Here is a 14604-nt window from a genome sequence, read left to right on the forward strand (position 1 = left end):
ATTTCTATACACTAACAATGAGACTGAAGAAAGAGAAATTAAGGAGTCAATCCCATTTACAATTGCACCCAAAAGCATAAGATACCTAGGAATAAACCTAACCAAGGAGGTAAAGGATCTATACCCTAAAAACTATAGAACACTTCCCAAAACAGTAGCCTCTAGCCACATGGGGCTATGGGGCACTTGAAATATGGCTAGCATGATTGAGAAAGTGAATTTTTACATTTTATTTCATTTTAATTAATTAAAATAGTCACAAGTGGTTAGTGTCTGCTATATTAAACAGCACAGGTTAACAAAGTATTCTGTGTGTGTGTGTGTGTGTGAATTTTACACCAGATATGGGGCTCCAACTCATGACCCCAAGATCAAGAGCCTCATGCTCTACTGACTGAGCCAGCCAGGCACCCCTAGACAAAGTATTCTTAAATTGTAGCGTGCATAGCAATTTTCGGGGTTCTTGTATAAAAATAGATTACCAGACCCTCCCCAAGGGAATATGATTCAGTGGGCTTGGGTGGGGCCGAGGAATTTTATTTGTAACCAGCACCGCAAGAGCTTTTCATATAGGTTGGCATCTGGAACATGTGCAGGAAGTTACTGTTAAAGGGGCCCCAGGGTACCTTGGAGTTGTTGGTCTTAGGCTTTGTTTTTTTTTTCCCCCTTCTTAGAATGTTTTTGACATGTAAGCTAGGACTTGTGTTAACTCTCACAGGATTGAAAATCTGTTATGAAAGAAGCATTTCCTAGAGATAGAATTTTTGGCTTTGCTGATTTCCCCTTGGAAGTTCACACATTTGTCCATGTCAATTAGCTCTGCTGTAAAGAAAATAGGATTCTGTGGGGGTAACAGAATGAAAATAGTATATGTAACATATATAGGATGTGTGATATCTACACATATTAGAGATATCTATAAAACTTATATTTGTGCTATCAAAAAAAAAATCTGCTGATTGCCTTCATGGGTTTTCTTGTATGTATTTCTTATCTCTTTTTGCTTTCAAAATCCTTTGTCTCTGATTTTTGAGTTTTATTATAATGTGTTTTTATGTATTCATTTTGAGTTTGAATTTTCATGAAGATCTATAAGCTTCATGTACTTGCACTTTCTCTCTCTGGCTTCAGTAATTTGGAGCCATTATTTCTTTAAATAGGCCCTCTGTCTCTTTTTCTCCTATTGGCATTCTCATAATGCAAAAATTGTTTGGTTGATGATACTCCCATTATCCACATAGGATTTACCTATGGGGATTACCTAGAGGTAATTATTGTGTTCATTTGGTGGTATGTTGTGTTTCCTTGATTATAGATAACACATTTGATGAAGCAGTTACCTCTTCTAGACTTTACATACTGTTTTGGTGGGGAAAGATCTTCACCTGTGGTTGAGTTGAGAGCGCCAGCTGGGTAGAGGTAGCAGTTCCAGCTGCAGCAAAGGCCCAGGGGTGTAGTTGTCATGCAGCTCCATCAGCTACAGTCAGCCTTAGTGAAGAGGACAGGGATTCTCAGTGGCCAAGGTTGTGGGTTTCAGTAGTGGTGGCGAAGGCTGGTAGGGTCTTCTATGTCGAAAGCTGATCAAGGACCTCTTGGTTTCTTTTTTCCCACAGAGATGTCATGGCTGAGAGAATACCTCATGGCAACAGGTCTAGCCTGTAGGCACACTAGCAATGGTAGAAGCACCATGTCTGATAAATGATGCCTTTGGAACAGGCAGAGCCCTGGCAACTGGAGCACAGGTGCTCACAGAATGAAAGTAACTTCAGGGTCCAGGACACTATCTACCCCTCCCAATCTCTCCCCCACTCCGAGTGGTTCCTGTGCCTGAGCAGCTGTAGAGAAGAGTCTAAAGTTCTGGTCCATGTGATAGAGCCATGGTTCTGAGGTGTGGGGGTGTTTGCATGGCTGGGAGAGAGGCTGGCTGCCCTTGTCCTGGAGAGTGCAACAGCGCTCCTTCTGAGGGGTGTACAGCAGCTTTCTCTCTCCATGTGTATGGGGCAGCATGGTTGTTGGTTACTTACTTCAGTGGCAAAAACTGCCAGTGTCTTCTGTGGGGCAGGCTGCAGGGGTCCACAATAAACACTATGGGTCCTCCACTATGAAAGATGTGGGGAGTCTGGCTTATTTTTGTCCATAGACTGAGACAGAATATATGGCCTATATACATACACGAGTGAGAGTACATGTAGTAGAGCAATGATTCAAGGAATAGAAAGGATAATTTTAGTTGAGTAGTAGAATCAATGGAATTAGTCATTCATTAAATGTATCAAATATTTTAAAAATAAGCTAAATTTTGAGAATAGCTTTTTCTAGTTTATTGTGGGGCCATTACCAAAAATAATGCTCACAAGGTACACTTAACGTGTGGAGGTCTGTGAATAATTTTACTATTGATTTTGACCTGACATAACTCAGGTGAAGCTATCAAGCAGGCAGGCAGAATATGAAGCATTTGCAATTGTTACTATTTCCTTCTTATAGAGAATATAGAATGCTGAGTATGAATAGCCTATATTCTATGCCTGAAGTCACATGACCAGTAAGTCATGTAAGAAACCAGCAGGTAATCCAGAATCTCTGCTCTTATACCCTACCATATCCTGCTCTAAAACTTCAATTTGCCCCATCAGAAAGACCATCGAGAGGGATAACTTTTATTCTGTTGTCTAAGGCACAAAGTTGAGGATCACCCTTGGTTTAGCTTGAGAGTATCCAAAATATAAGCATTTTAACTCTTTAGTAATTCTAGTAGTATTTCTACCCTTTACACTTCTGGTTATAGTAAGAGAACATGATACATTGGTCTTTCTCCTTTTTAAAAATATTTTATTTATTAATTCAGGATAGAGACACAGAGAAGCAGAAACACAGGCAGAGAGGTAGCAGGCTCCCCCGATTTGGGACTTGATCCTGGGACTCCAGGATAACTCCCTGAGCCAAAGGCAGACACTCAACCACGGAGTCACCCAGATGTCCCACATTAGTCTTCCCAACTCACCAGCCACCTGGCTGGATCCCCTTATTGCAGTGTCACTCACGGACTAATTTTAGTTCAGAAATTGTTATGTGTCTACACTAGATAATTACTTATATTAAAGGTATTAAATTTGAAATTTTATAGTAATTTGATAGAGTGATCCTATGTCCATTGACTGTAATGATAAAAATTAAGGGCTTTATAGTTTATGTATCACTTTAATTTCACTTTTCCAGTAACTTTATTTCTACTTTATTTTATAAAAGTATTGATCAATGGCAAACTGAGGGAAAAACACTGATTCCTTATTATCAATAGTCTCAGAAGTGCTCACCTTGTACTCAATAATTCTTGTACTCTAATCTGAGACTTAGTTATTTACAAAAAGAATCCTGATAATCCATTATGTCCATGATCTTGTCTCTTCCTATTTTTATATTATGGCATTTTTATATAATGACATTTTGTATTATGACATCTTTAGGAATTAGAGTGGCATAACTCATAGCTCTAACACCAAACCGCTTGTAATTTCCAGTATAAACCTATACATTCGTTACTTATGCTAGCTCTGTTATTTTAATGTCCTTTCTCCAAAATGCCTACCCCTACACTAATGCAGTTGGTTTACTTTCTCCAACTCAATATGTGAGCAGAGATGCTTGCTTTTATAATTCTATCATGACTCCACTTAGTATCAGTTGTGTTTCCTATTTCCTTCCAAATGCCTTTGTTTAATTCTAAGATTAACTTAATCCAATATGTTATATTTGCTCTTTTTTCTTCTCAAATAAAACATTTATTTTCCAATAAGACATGAGGGAAAAGATTGAATCTTACTTATGCTAATGTGTCCAGTGCCTAATATAAGTATATTGAATATAAGGTTTGAAAGTAAAAAGAACTTAATAGGAGGAGGGTAAGATGGGAATAGAATATTATTAGAAGTTAAGCTGTAAAATGGGGGTTGTAGAATACATGGGAATTCAAGTTAATATTATTGCACAATAAGCCACTTCAAATTTAATGGATTAAACTTAAATCATCATTTTTTAAAGATTCTGTGGATCAGAAATATGGGCAGGGTTTGACATGAAAGCAATTTATTTAAGATAAAAACAGAGCCTAAGGTTTTGCTTCTTATTTCATTATATGAGGTTACTCGTTTGTATCCCATTGGTGGTTGAGTTCATTTGAATGGCGTAAAATGGGTTTGCTCACCTGTTTCATGCATAAGCAGAAATGTCTGAAAGGCTGAAAAATATTACACCTGGAAATATTAAACCCAGCGGTAGTTTCAGGGTAGTTGGACTTCTTACATGTCAACTAGCTTTGCTCAGACTGATGTTCCAACAGAACAAAGTTAAAACTGATAGCCTCTTTTGACCTAGCCTTAGAAGATATACAGCTTTCTTCCCACATACTCTGTTGGTCAAAGCAGTTATAAGCTTGTCTAGATTGAAGGAGAGGGAGATTAAATTCTGTCTCCTGATGGGAAAATGACAGGTTCATACTGAAAAAGAACATTGGGATGGGAAATGTTTGTATCTCTTGAAAATGCAAACTGTTAACCTAGAAATAGGTGAGATTACAAAAATAAACTAGGAAAAACAGAAGACTGAGGTCTTAATTTTGAAAATGCATTCATTTATCAAAGGGTAAGAATAGGGGAACCCATGAGTCAGACATAAAACAAAAGTGAGTAAGTTAGGAAGAAAATTAGAAAATTCAATGAAATGGAAAATGAGAAAGTCCACTAAGAGTAAGCAATTATGCAGAGGTATCTAGGAGAAGAAAACTATCATGATCAGTTAATTAAGGGGATCAGCATCTGATAATAGCCTCATGGTAGGTATGGTAATAGATTCTTGAAAGAGAAAATCTCAATTTTGTTGACATTAAGAATTCCTCCCCAAATGCCAGATTCTAATTTTAATTACTCCTGTTACTAGATGGATGATATTGGGCAAAATACTTAAATGTTTATGCAGTGTGCTCTCATCTCATTGGCTTGTTGTGAAGATTAACATAAGTTATACATGGTTAGAACAATGCCTGGAAAATCTTAAGCATATACATATATACTTAATATATTTACATATATATGTGTATATATACCTCTCTCTATGTATATAGTGCTTGTTTTATTTATTTATTTACTTATTTATTTATTATTTATTCATTCATTTATTTATTCATTCATTCATTCATTCATTCATTCATTCATTCATTCATAAGAGACACAGAGAGAGAGAGAGAGAGGCAGAGACACAGGCAGAGGGAGAAGCAGGCTCTCCACAAGGAACCCGATGCGGAACTCTATCCAGGAACCTGGGATCAGGACCTGAGCCAAAGGCAGAGGCTTAACAGTTGAGCCACCCAGGCATCCCCGAGAAGGACTTTCTATTCTCTTACTTCAATAGTCTATCAAGGAATCCTCTGATCCTGCCTCTCAAACTGAATCAGGTGTATAACACAATGTATATAATACAGTCTATTGGAAAAAAATGGTTGATTTTTCTATGATACAGAAGTAAAGGGAATAATTAAAGACTTTTTTCTAGTGCTTATTCATAGTGCAAAGAGCATGTCACCTCTATTAACCCATCAAATACTTTTCGGACATTTGCTGTTTTTTGGCATCAACTATTCCTTGTTACCTAACATATGAGTAAATTATGCTTTACCCAAACATACCCTCTTTTCTATCCTAGATACAACTATGTTCTGCACTATTTCAATAAAGTTATTGTTTATTTACTAAAACAAATATTAGTAGATAATTTGGCACAATCACCCAAGTTGTACTTTTGATTAATATAATCTTGCATGAACCCTTCCACCTAAGAGGACAAGTGGAAATGACCAGATAAAATTTAGGAAAGCACCATTCCACAAAAGGCAGCAATTTTTTTCTGGGCACATCTCATACGTTGTGATTTAATTTAACTGCCACTCAACAGTATAACTGTAAAAATAAAATAGAAAATAGAAAATAGTGAACATGACAAAAACATTGGAGAGTTTGACTAAAGCGAAAGTCATACAAGAAGGTGCATCAGCATCACCTGGAAAACTGTTAAAAATGCAAATTTTCAGTCTCCACCTTGGGGGTCCAGCAATCTGTGTTTTAACTAAAAAGTGCTTCAGGTGATACTGATTAAATGTAGTAAGGGAAGTTTTGACTCAAATATAGAACCACTTACAGACCTTTTAACAACATATTATAAATTTATTGTGCATGAAATTTATATTTCTTTGAATCAGGTGTGTAAAGAAATACCTATCTGTACATTCTCTTTAAGTAAAAATGATAGGACCTAGTTTTCAAAGATGGCAGGATAATCACTATTGTCCAATAGAAAAAGACAAACTTGATATCATTCTATTTGGAACCAGGTTACTTTTGTCATAATCCTTTTCAGTCAAGGCTCTCAGATTTCTCTCCCTTCATCTGTATATTTTATTTCTCCCTGGAGTTTGTGGGTTTACACATATTCTTTAATTCAAGGAGGAAAGAAGTGAGAAGCCTCATAACTATTCTCTGTCTATACCGACACTGTGTGTGTGCGTACATCAATCATTATTGATACTTTGGACCTGGAGAGCCAGCTCCACATACTCTGTCTTTGCCTTATCCCTCTTCCAGAATACGAACGGGACTCTCTTTAATCTAACCCACATTTTTATCCTTCAGAGGAGATGGGAAGACTTAGAGAAGCCTCCTTTCCTGAACTCTGGTATGCTGGACTCTGCAGGCTGCCCTAGGGGGTGAGATCTGCCTGGGCAACTCTATCTCCATTGCTACTCTTCCTCTCTGATAATGTGCTGAATGCAGTGCTTTCCTGGTAGTATGCAACTCTAGCCTCTCAAGCTGATGGTTTTTTGTTTGTTTTTATTGCTTCCCTTTTAGTTATAACCTAGAGATTTAGCCCAGGGATTGAGTTCTTGGGTCCCTTCCCAAAAATCTCCCTCACATAGAATCTTTGGAGCATCCTCCTGCTAGCTCTCAGACTAGGGAAAGGATTAGCTCCAAAATCAGTTTGAGTAGTTCCCCTGTCCTTTGTCTACAGCATACCTTCTACGCATCTGACTCTTCACAAATTAAAAATTGCATGCCATCCTTGTGCAGGGGCCATGCTAATATTCTCTGAATCTTTCCAATTTTAGCATATATGCTGCCAAAGTGAACCCCCCACCTGTTCTTCCAAGTTGCAAAATTTAACTGGTGTACCCGAGCTTCTGGAATTGCCTTCATTGTACCCTAACTCTATCTTTAAAGTTTTTTACTCTCAACAGTCTCAGCTTTTTTTTTTTTTTTTAAGATTTTGTTCATTCATTTTCATTTTGAGAGAGGGGGAGAGAGAGAGAGAGAGAGAGTGCACAGGAGCAGTGAGGGAGGGGCAGAGGGAGAAAGAGAAGCAGACTTCCCACCAAGCAGGGAGCCCAACTCAGGGCTTGATCCTAGGACCCTGAGATCATGACCTGAACCAAAGGCAGATGCTTAACTGACTGAGCCACCCAGGTGCCCCTCAGCTATTTTTGATATAAAATGCAGGTTTTCAAATAAGTACATAGATTAAATGGTTGGATTATACGATATTAAACGTTGCCTTTAAAACGCTCTTCTCTACACTGGATTTCAGGAATAATCTATAAAGAGAGTCCACAGACCTTTTAATTCTAAGAGTATTCATCCAATCTTTGAGACAATACATGCCATGGACTTGCTAGCATCAAGGACCATTGGGAAGTAAATGCCTAAAAACTGTTTTTAGAATCTAAATTTGGTTGCAAAAGCAACTCTGAATTAAAGAGCAGAGAATAAGCAGCAATAAAATGTTTTCATTTAATTATTTAGCACAACACATATTGATTTGAGGAGACCATCTTTGGATACGTGTTTGGAAACCAGAGCAACTGAAGAAAATTAACACTGAACAGAAAGTAAAACAAATAAGAATCCTTGCCCACATGTAGCTTTCAACTTAACAATACCTGAATTTAAGAATGTTGCCTCTTCATGCCATGGGCAGTCATTACTGTTAACTTCTAAAGGTCTATGCCACTTGGAAACATGTTTTTGAGCACACTTAAATGAGGCAGATTTGTTTCAAAGTCATTGCTTTATTAGTTTTCTCTGTGTAGAAAAACCTATTTCAAATAGAAAACTAGGCCTTGATTAGTTTTAACTCTTTGATTAGATTGTACAAATATGCTATGATACAATTTGTGAATGTAATTTATACAGATCTTTTGATTTACAATAGGGACTACATGTAGTCCAGTATATGAAAATCTATTAATAACATAATGGGAGAAGCTCTGATAATTTAGAGCTAACTTTCATGTTTTTTAATCATGAATAAAATATTGTCATAAGAAAAAAAACCTACTTATTGAATTATGTCACCTTCATTGCTATGAGAGTGCATATGCCTAAGAAAAAATGGAGAAAATATCAATTGTATGGCTCTTTACCTTGTATCATACAAAATATAAATGATATATTAAATTATTGAATGTCATATATTTTTAAATTTTTGAATCATAGTGAATACCAATAAAGATTAAATACCAGCAGTAAAAATATTCTTATCTAAAAAAAAATATATTCTTATCTAAACAGCCTTGAGGCATATCTTTCAATTTTACAAATATATGTTTTCCTATCTAAATACTCTAATGTATTTATTTCTATAAACAATAAGCTATTTTCTAGTAAGCTTCATTATTTACCTTGAAAACAGCTTATATTCCATTCAATTTATGAAAAAACTGGAACTTACCTCATTGCAAAGTTTAAAATATTTGTTTTAATGCTAAGCATTTACTATATTTTAAAACCTAATTTTAAAAGTGGGTATTGAGAGGAGGAATAACACATAAATTGTATATTTTGCTAATGGTGCAAACCAGTCTCAATGAACAGACAGGCTGGAAATAGAAAAGTCGATGGAGTAATCAATAAACTCAAAGAAAGATGAAATAGAGGATACACAAGTCCCATGATTAGTAAGCAGACAACAGTTGATAGCAGCATTCCCCTACAAAATACAATCTATTTCTCTAATATTTGATGAAGGAATTAATCTGGAATCTAAACATAAATTCATTCTCAATCTAATAGGAACATTATTGGAAAAATTGAATTAAATATATAATCATATTTAAAAATTGTGTCCAGGTGCAGGATATTATTTGACTTCATTATTGTTATCTTTATTATTTAAAAATATATGCTATTTTATTCATAAATACTTCAAGTAATTTGGCACTTTTAGATCTCTACTCCTTGTGCTCAATTAAACTTTAAAATAAAGACTGTTAAATATTCTTTCCTTCTATATGACACCACTGTGATTTTCCCTCTTTTAACTTTATTGTTATAGATTTTTGAATTTAACAAAGAACACAAATGATTTCAAGCATAAAGCCAAAAAATGCGGGAGACAATTTCTAATGAGTTTAATGTTTTGATTAAACCCTAGATATGTATTAAATCTATTCTCAAGATGACCAGCATCATATAATTAAACACCACTTTGCCCCATAAAATATATTTGAGTTGAGATCACGTATCTTTCCAAATTTAAATGCAAAATAGAGAAAATTACAAGAGTTAAGTCATAAAATCTAATTATACCTAAATCACATGGCTCTATTTATACATACATTTATGTATTCTCTGCCCACTTAACTCTTCTTGCTCTTTCTCCCATAGGTTTATTCCTTTAAAAAAGAATCAGGATTGATGATTAAATAATATTTAATACTTCAAATAAACCGGTTTCATCTGAGTGTCAGTCCTGGAAAGACTTAGCAATGAGGGAAATTCCTATTCCACACATTTATTCTTTTCTCTTTCTGTAATATAACACCCTAGGAAATGTTTCAAGCTTCTTTTTTTCTTTTCCTACTTTCCTAATCAAAATATATTTAGAGGAAATTATATTTTTATCAGTTCTTTACACATAAATTTACAGTGTGTCAAGGTTACATATAATAGCCTGTCACTCTGCTTAAAAAGAGAAAAATCCAGTCAGGAGTGCACAGGTGGGAAAGACCTTTCTGTGTAGAAGTTTCTTTATATCAGCAACAACTTAGTCCAACAGTGCACAATTTCCCTGCTAAAATGGCAGTCTACTAGAATAAAATCAGTGAGATATAATCAAAGTGTCTATTATTGTACTGGACTATGTTTTTGTCTCTCTAGCATTTGCCCCTTCCTACTATGTTTCAATCAAATACTCAGGTCAGGCTCTCTCAAATGCCACAGAACTGCACGGAACTGGGGAAACTTCTCCAATCCTCTGCTCCTGACCTCTAGGAGTAAGCGTAGTTAATTAAGCCATTTGGTACACGGAGCAGGTGAACAAAAAATGACCAGTTTGAAGGGAAAGACTCATATTCAATGGTTGAGAAGAAAGAGTTTTCCCTTTCTTTGGGTGTGAACCAGGACCCAGGATATTTCAATGTCTGTCTGATTCAATCTTACCGCAATGAGGGAATTAACTTATGGGAAAGGCATGCGTTAATTAAATAACCCGAAAAAAGGAAAAAAAGAAAAAAAAAACTGGATTCCTTTCCTACCTAATGGTAGGCAAATAATACACTATTTTAGTTATTGTTTGCATTTTTTAGGCTTGAATTGGTTTCTGTTACTTGCAGCCAATAGCAAGAGCCATGATAGCCCTTGATATGAAAAACCTTTACATCCCCACTTTAAATTAGTAACTTAGTTTCCAAAGGATTCAGACAAATCTCCCCATATGACTTTCTTACCAAAATAGATTTTGGATTTTATGAATATCTACATTTTTTCCATTTTTCATGTTACAAGGTACTGTCTGGTGTTGATTTTGAACAATTGTTTCATGTCAGGCACAAGTGCAAATGCTAATTGAAATAACCTACTTCTTTTCCCCAATATAAAAAATGGGTGCTTTTATTCTCCCACCAATTTTCAGATGAGATGATCCAAAGAACAGAGTGATTGAGTGTATTTATTAAGTGGCAACTCCAGGATCAAACCTAGGCTGTCTGAATTCAGAATTCATTCCCTGTATATTTATTAAAACAAGAACACTCTATAAAAATTGTCCAATAATTCCCATGAAATATTAATATTAATATTATGATGGATAGAATTCCATCCTAGTACAGTCTAAACACTTCTAATCCTGATTGGAGCCTATATCTGCATTTGTTTCACTGAGTAGCAACAGATTCAAGTGATGAAAGAAATAGCGAAACAGCAGTATTTACTCTCAAGGTCTTTCCCATCTAATCTCTTTGTTGTCACAGTGTTTTTCACTTCATTAATTTTGGCTGACACGGTTCTAATTTTATTTTCTGGTAAATTCATGGTACTATACTTCTTTTATGCTGTACATATAAATAAATATTGGGTAGAAAGAGAAACAAAAGCCAGAAAGGAAACAAGATTCCTTCTAGATTCTCGAGAGAAAAAAGAAAACAGTAATTAGAATGTAATCAAGGAGAGAAACTGGTCAACATTACACATGTTGCCCAGAAATACAGGGCATTTTGTGAATATTTTTCGACTCCCAATGAGAGAGAAGTTAAATAACCTTTTAAAAATGAAGATAAATCGGGCAGCCCGGTGGCTCAGCGGTTTAGCGCCGCCTTCAGCCCAGGGCGTGATCCCGGAGACACTGGATCGAGTCCCACGTAGGGCTCCCTGCGTGGAGCCTGCTCCCTCTGCCTGTGTCTCTGCCTCTCTCTCTCTCTCTCTCTGTCTCTATGAATAAATCAAAACTTAAAAAAAAATGAAGATAAATCATAATTTGTAATGGTTTTTCTGAATCCATGACCCTGTGTCATTTTAATCTTGAATTCTAGAGCATTTAATTCCACTTTATGCTTTCACTTGTCCCCAGGTTTAGATTTCTGCTTAAAAAAAAAAAAAAAAAAGGTTATATAACAAAGAACTAGATTGTTGGTTATTCATTACATCTGCTTTGGTTGTGCCCACTCTGACCTCATAGCATAGTACCAGGAAGTGGTTTTAAGCCACTCTAGGTTCCTAACTTAATCCATGTTTCCAAGTATCTAGTTCAAAGCCCAATAGTCCACTTCCCAAAATTGTCATTTAATTCTTAATTAAATTGTTATTTAATTAAAATACAACCTTTTTTTTTTTTTTTTTGGTCAAACATCTGTAACCTATAACGATGTCCATCCCTCATATTTGTGGCCAGACTATTTCTAAAGCTGTGATCTGAGTGTTAATTGGGATCTTTTCCCAGTCCTCTTGCTACATCTCTTTTAAAGTAATGGCTAAGCAACTAGAACTTTATCTAGCTGACTGCTGCTTGACATTCCATTGGTATGAGCCTTACACAGTATTATCCCCTTGATCCAACCAACTAAACCCTACTCAAAGAAACATCGTCACAGAGAATACTTGCTCATTGTCAGATCTGAAACAATTTCTTTTTTTTTTAATTTATTTTTTATTGGTGTTCAATTTACTAACATACAGAATAACCCCAGTGCCGTCACCCATTCACTCCCACCCCCCGCCCTCCTCCCCTTCTACCACCCCTAGTTCGTTTCCCAGAGTTAGCAGTCTTTACGTTCTGTCTCCTTTTCTGATATTTCCCACACATTTCTTCTCCCTTCCCTTATATTCCCTCTGAAACAATTTCAATTCACTCAGCCTCCCTGGCCAATAGAAAAGGGGAAGGGAGAAGAAATGTGTGGGAAATATCAGAAGGGGAGACAGAACATGAAAGACTCCTAACTCTGGGAAATGAACTAGGGGTGGTGGAAGCGGAGGTGGGCGGGGGATGGGGGTGAATGGGTGACGTGCACTGAGGTGGGCACTTGACGGGATGAGCACTGGGTGTTATTCTATATGTTGGCAAATTGAACACCAATAAAAAAATAAATTTATAAAAAAATTAAAAAAAATAAAATCCAGGTCTCTAACAAGCAAGGGTTTGTCACCGAAAAAAAAAAAAAAAAAAGAAATGGCTATGGATGCAAAAATTGAATTTAGTGGGGAAAAAAAGGAACCATTCTTTCATCACTAAGTACACATTGAGTGAAAAATAATATCAATATTACTGCTGAAGTTGAAATAACAGTATTAAAATATTATCATAACTTTAGATCTTATAGATAAAAGCTAGTGTTTGTATCACATGAAGAACAATGTATAAAAAATATTTGGAAATTAACCCCTTTCAAAGAAATAAGAGAGTATATAATAGAGAAAATTCTGATATAACTATATATGAAAGCTTTTTAATGTTAGCAATTATTTATTTGGAATTTTTAATAGATTAAGAAGAGAATCTAATTTTGACATTCAGTAACACTAAACATATTTGCTTCGGAGTGCAACCAAACGATTCAAACTATATATTTTGAGTTTGTGGTTATAATTTTTTTATTCATCAGGAGTAACCAAACTTTGTGGTTAGAAAACAAATATTTCAGGCTTTGTGGGCCATATGATCTCTAGTCTTCTTGCAACTACTCAACTTTGTAATTTTAGTGCACAAGCAGCCTTAGAGCAATACATAAATAAATGGGAATGGCTGTACTCCAATATCCAATAATCTTTCTTTAGGAGTAAGAACTGCTGGACCAGATTTAGATGGTGGGATAGCGTTTGCAGACCTCTGATCTATTAGAATATTATGAAACTTACAGGAATGTTTGAAAATTATCCAAAATAATATTTAATGTCATGTATTCTTAATCATATTTCATATGACCTGCTTTACTTTTCATTCTTATTACTCTTTGCCATGTTTCACCTGTTTCTGTTATGTAAAATATATAGATGTCCTAATTCAGTAAGATGAACAATTGTTGACTATAATGCAAGTGTATCCCTACATTAGGTAATGATGCATTTCATTACACACTTCCTGAATAACAGCAATGAAAAAAAAAAAACAAGAGGTTAATTTATTTCTCTTCAGATATTTTTTAGCACTTATTGGGTCACTACCATATTTTGGGCACTATATATACACTAGGGATACAAAAGTGATTAAGAGAATGCCCATGCTAGAAGAAATTCACATTGAGTGGTTCCTTTATCTCTTTTTGAAGGATAGGACAAACCTAAATGCATTTGTGTGAGCAAAGACAGAAATGTACAAACAGTTGGTGATTGCACAGTAAAGGATTAACTCATCAGGTCATGGGTGTCCAACACTGTACATTCTGAAGAAAGTTTTGGCCTTTGCTTAGCTTCTATGAGACAATCTCTAAATCCTTGGATTATCCTGCCCCGTTAAGAATTTTTTTATTCCCTTCCTCCCTCCCTTTCTTCCTCCTTTGTTCCTTCTGTTCTTCCTTCTTCCCAAAAACAAAAAAATAGGATTCCAGTTTTCCAGTTTCCATTTCCACATGTGAAGAACTTGGATGTTGCCACTGGCTTGTCAACACTCAAAAATTGAAGATTCTACAACTCTTCTTGAATCTTCATAAGAGAAAACTGCTGCCTCTGAGAGTGGAGACAAAGGTGAATCCAGGGAGTCACGGCTTACTAGAGAGGAAACTCAGGAGTAGAAATTTAGAAATTGCTGTGAGAACCAGTGCTGGGGCAGAAAATCCTAGTCTGCAACTTACAAATT

General features: G+C 35.7%; 1 long non-coding RNA gene and 1 pseudogene across 1 annotated transcript in view; one reads left to right on the forward strand and one right to left on the reverse strand.

The window, feature by feature from the left end:
• Positions 1-2520: 2520 nt before the first annotated feature.
• The window catches only part of LOC144287937 (uncharacterized), a 109575-nt gene continuing 97491 nt past the window's right edge, over positions 2521-14604 (forward strand). Inside the window, exons 1-2 of the long non-coding RNA XR_013355781.1 lie at positions 2521-2569; positions 14349-14492. This is a non-coding gene — a long non-coding RNA (uncharacterized LOC144287937). The remainder of the gene's footprint in view (positions 2570-14348; positions 14493-14604) is intronic.
• LOC144288202 (U6 spliceosomal RNA) lies at positions 7083-7175 on the reverse strand (annotated as a pseudogene).

Source organism: Canis aureus, chromosome 17, assembly GCF_053574225.1.
Source record: "Canis aureus isolate CA01 chromosome 17, VMU_Caureus_v.1.0, whole genome shotgun sequence".
Taxonomy (NCBI): domain Eukaryota; kingdom Metazoa; phylum Chordata; class Mammalia; order Carnivora; family Canidae; genus Canis; species Canis aureus.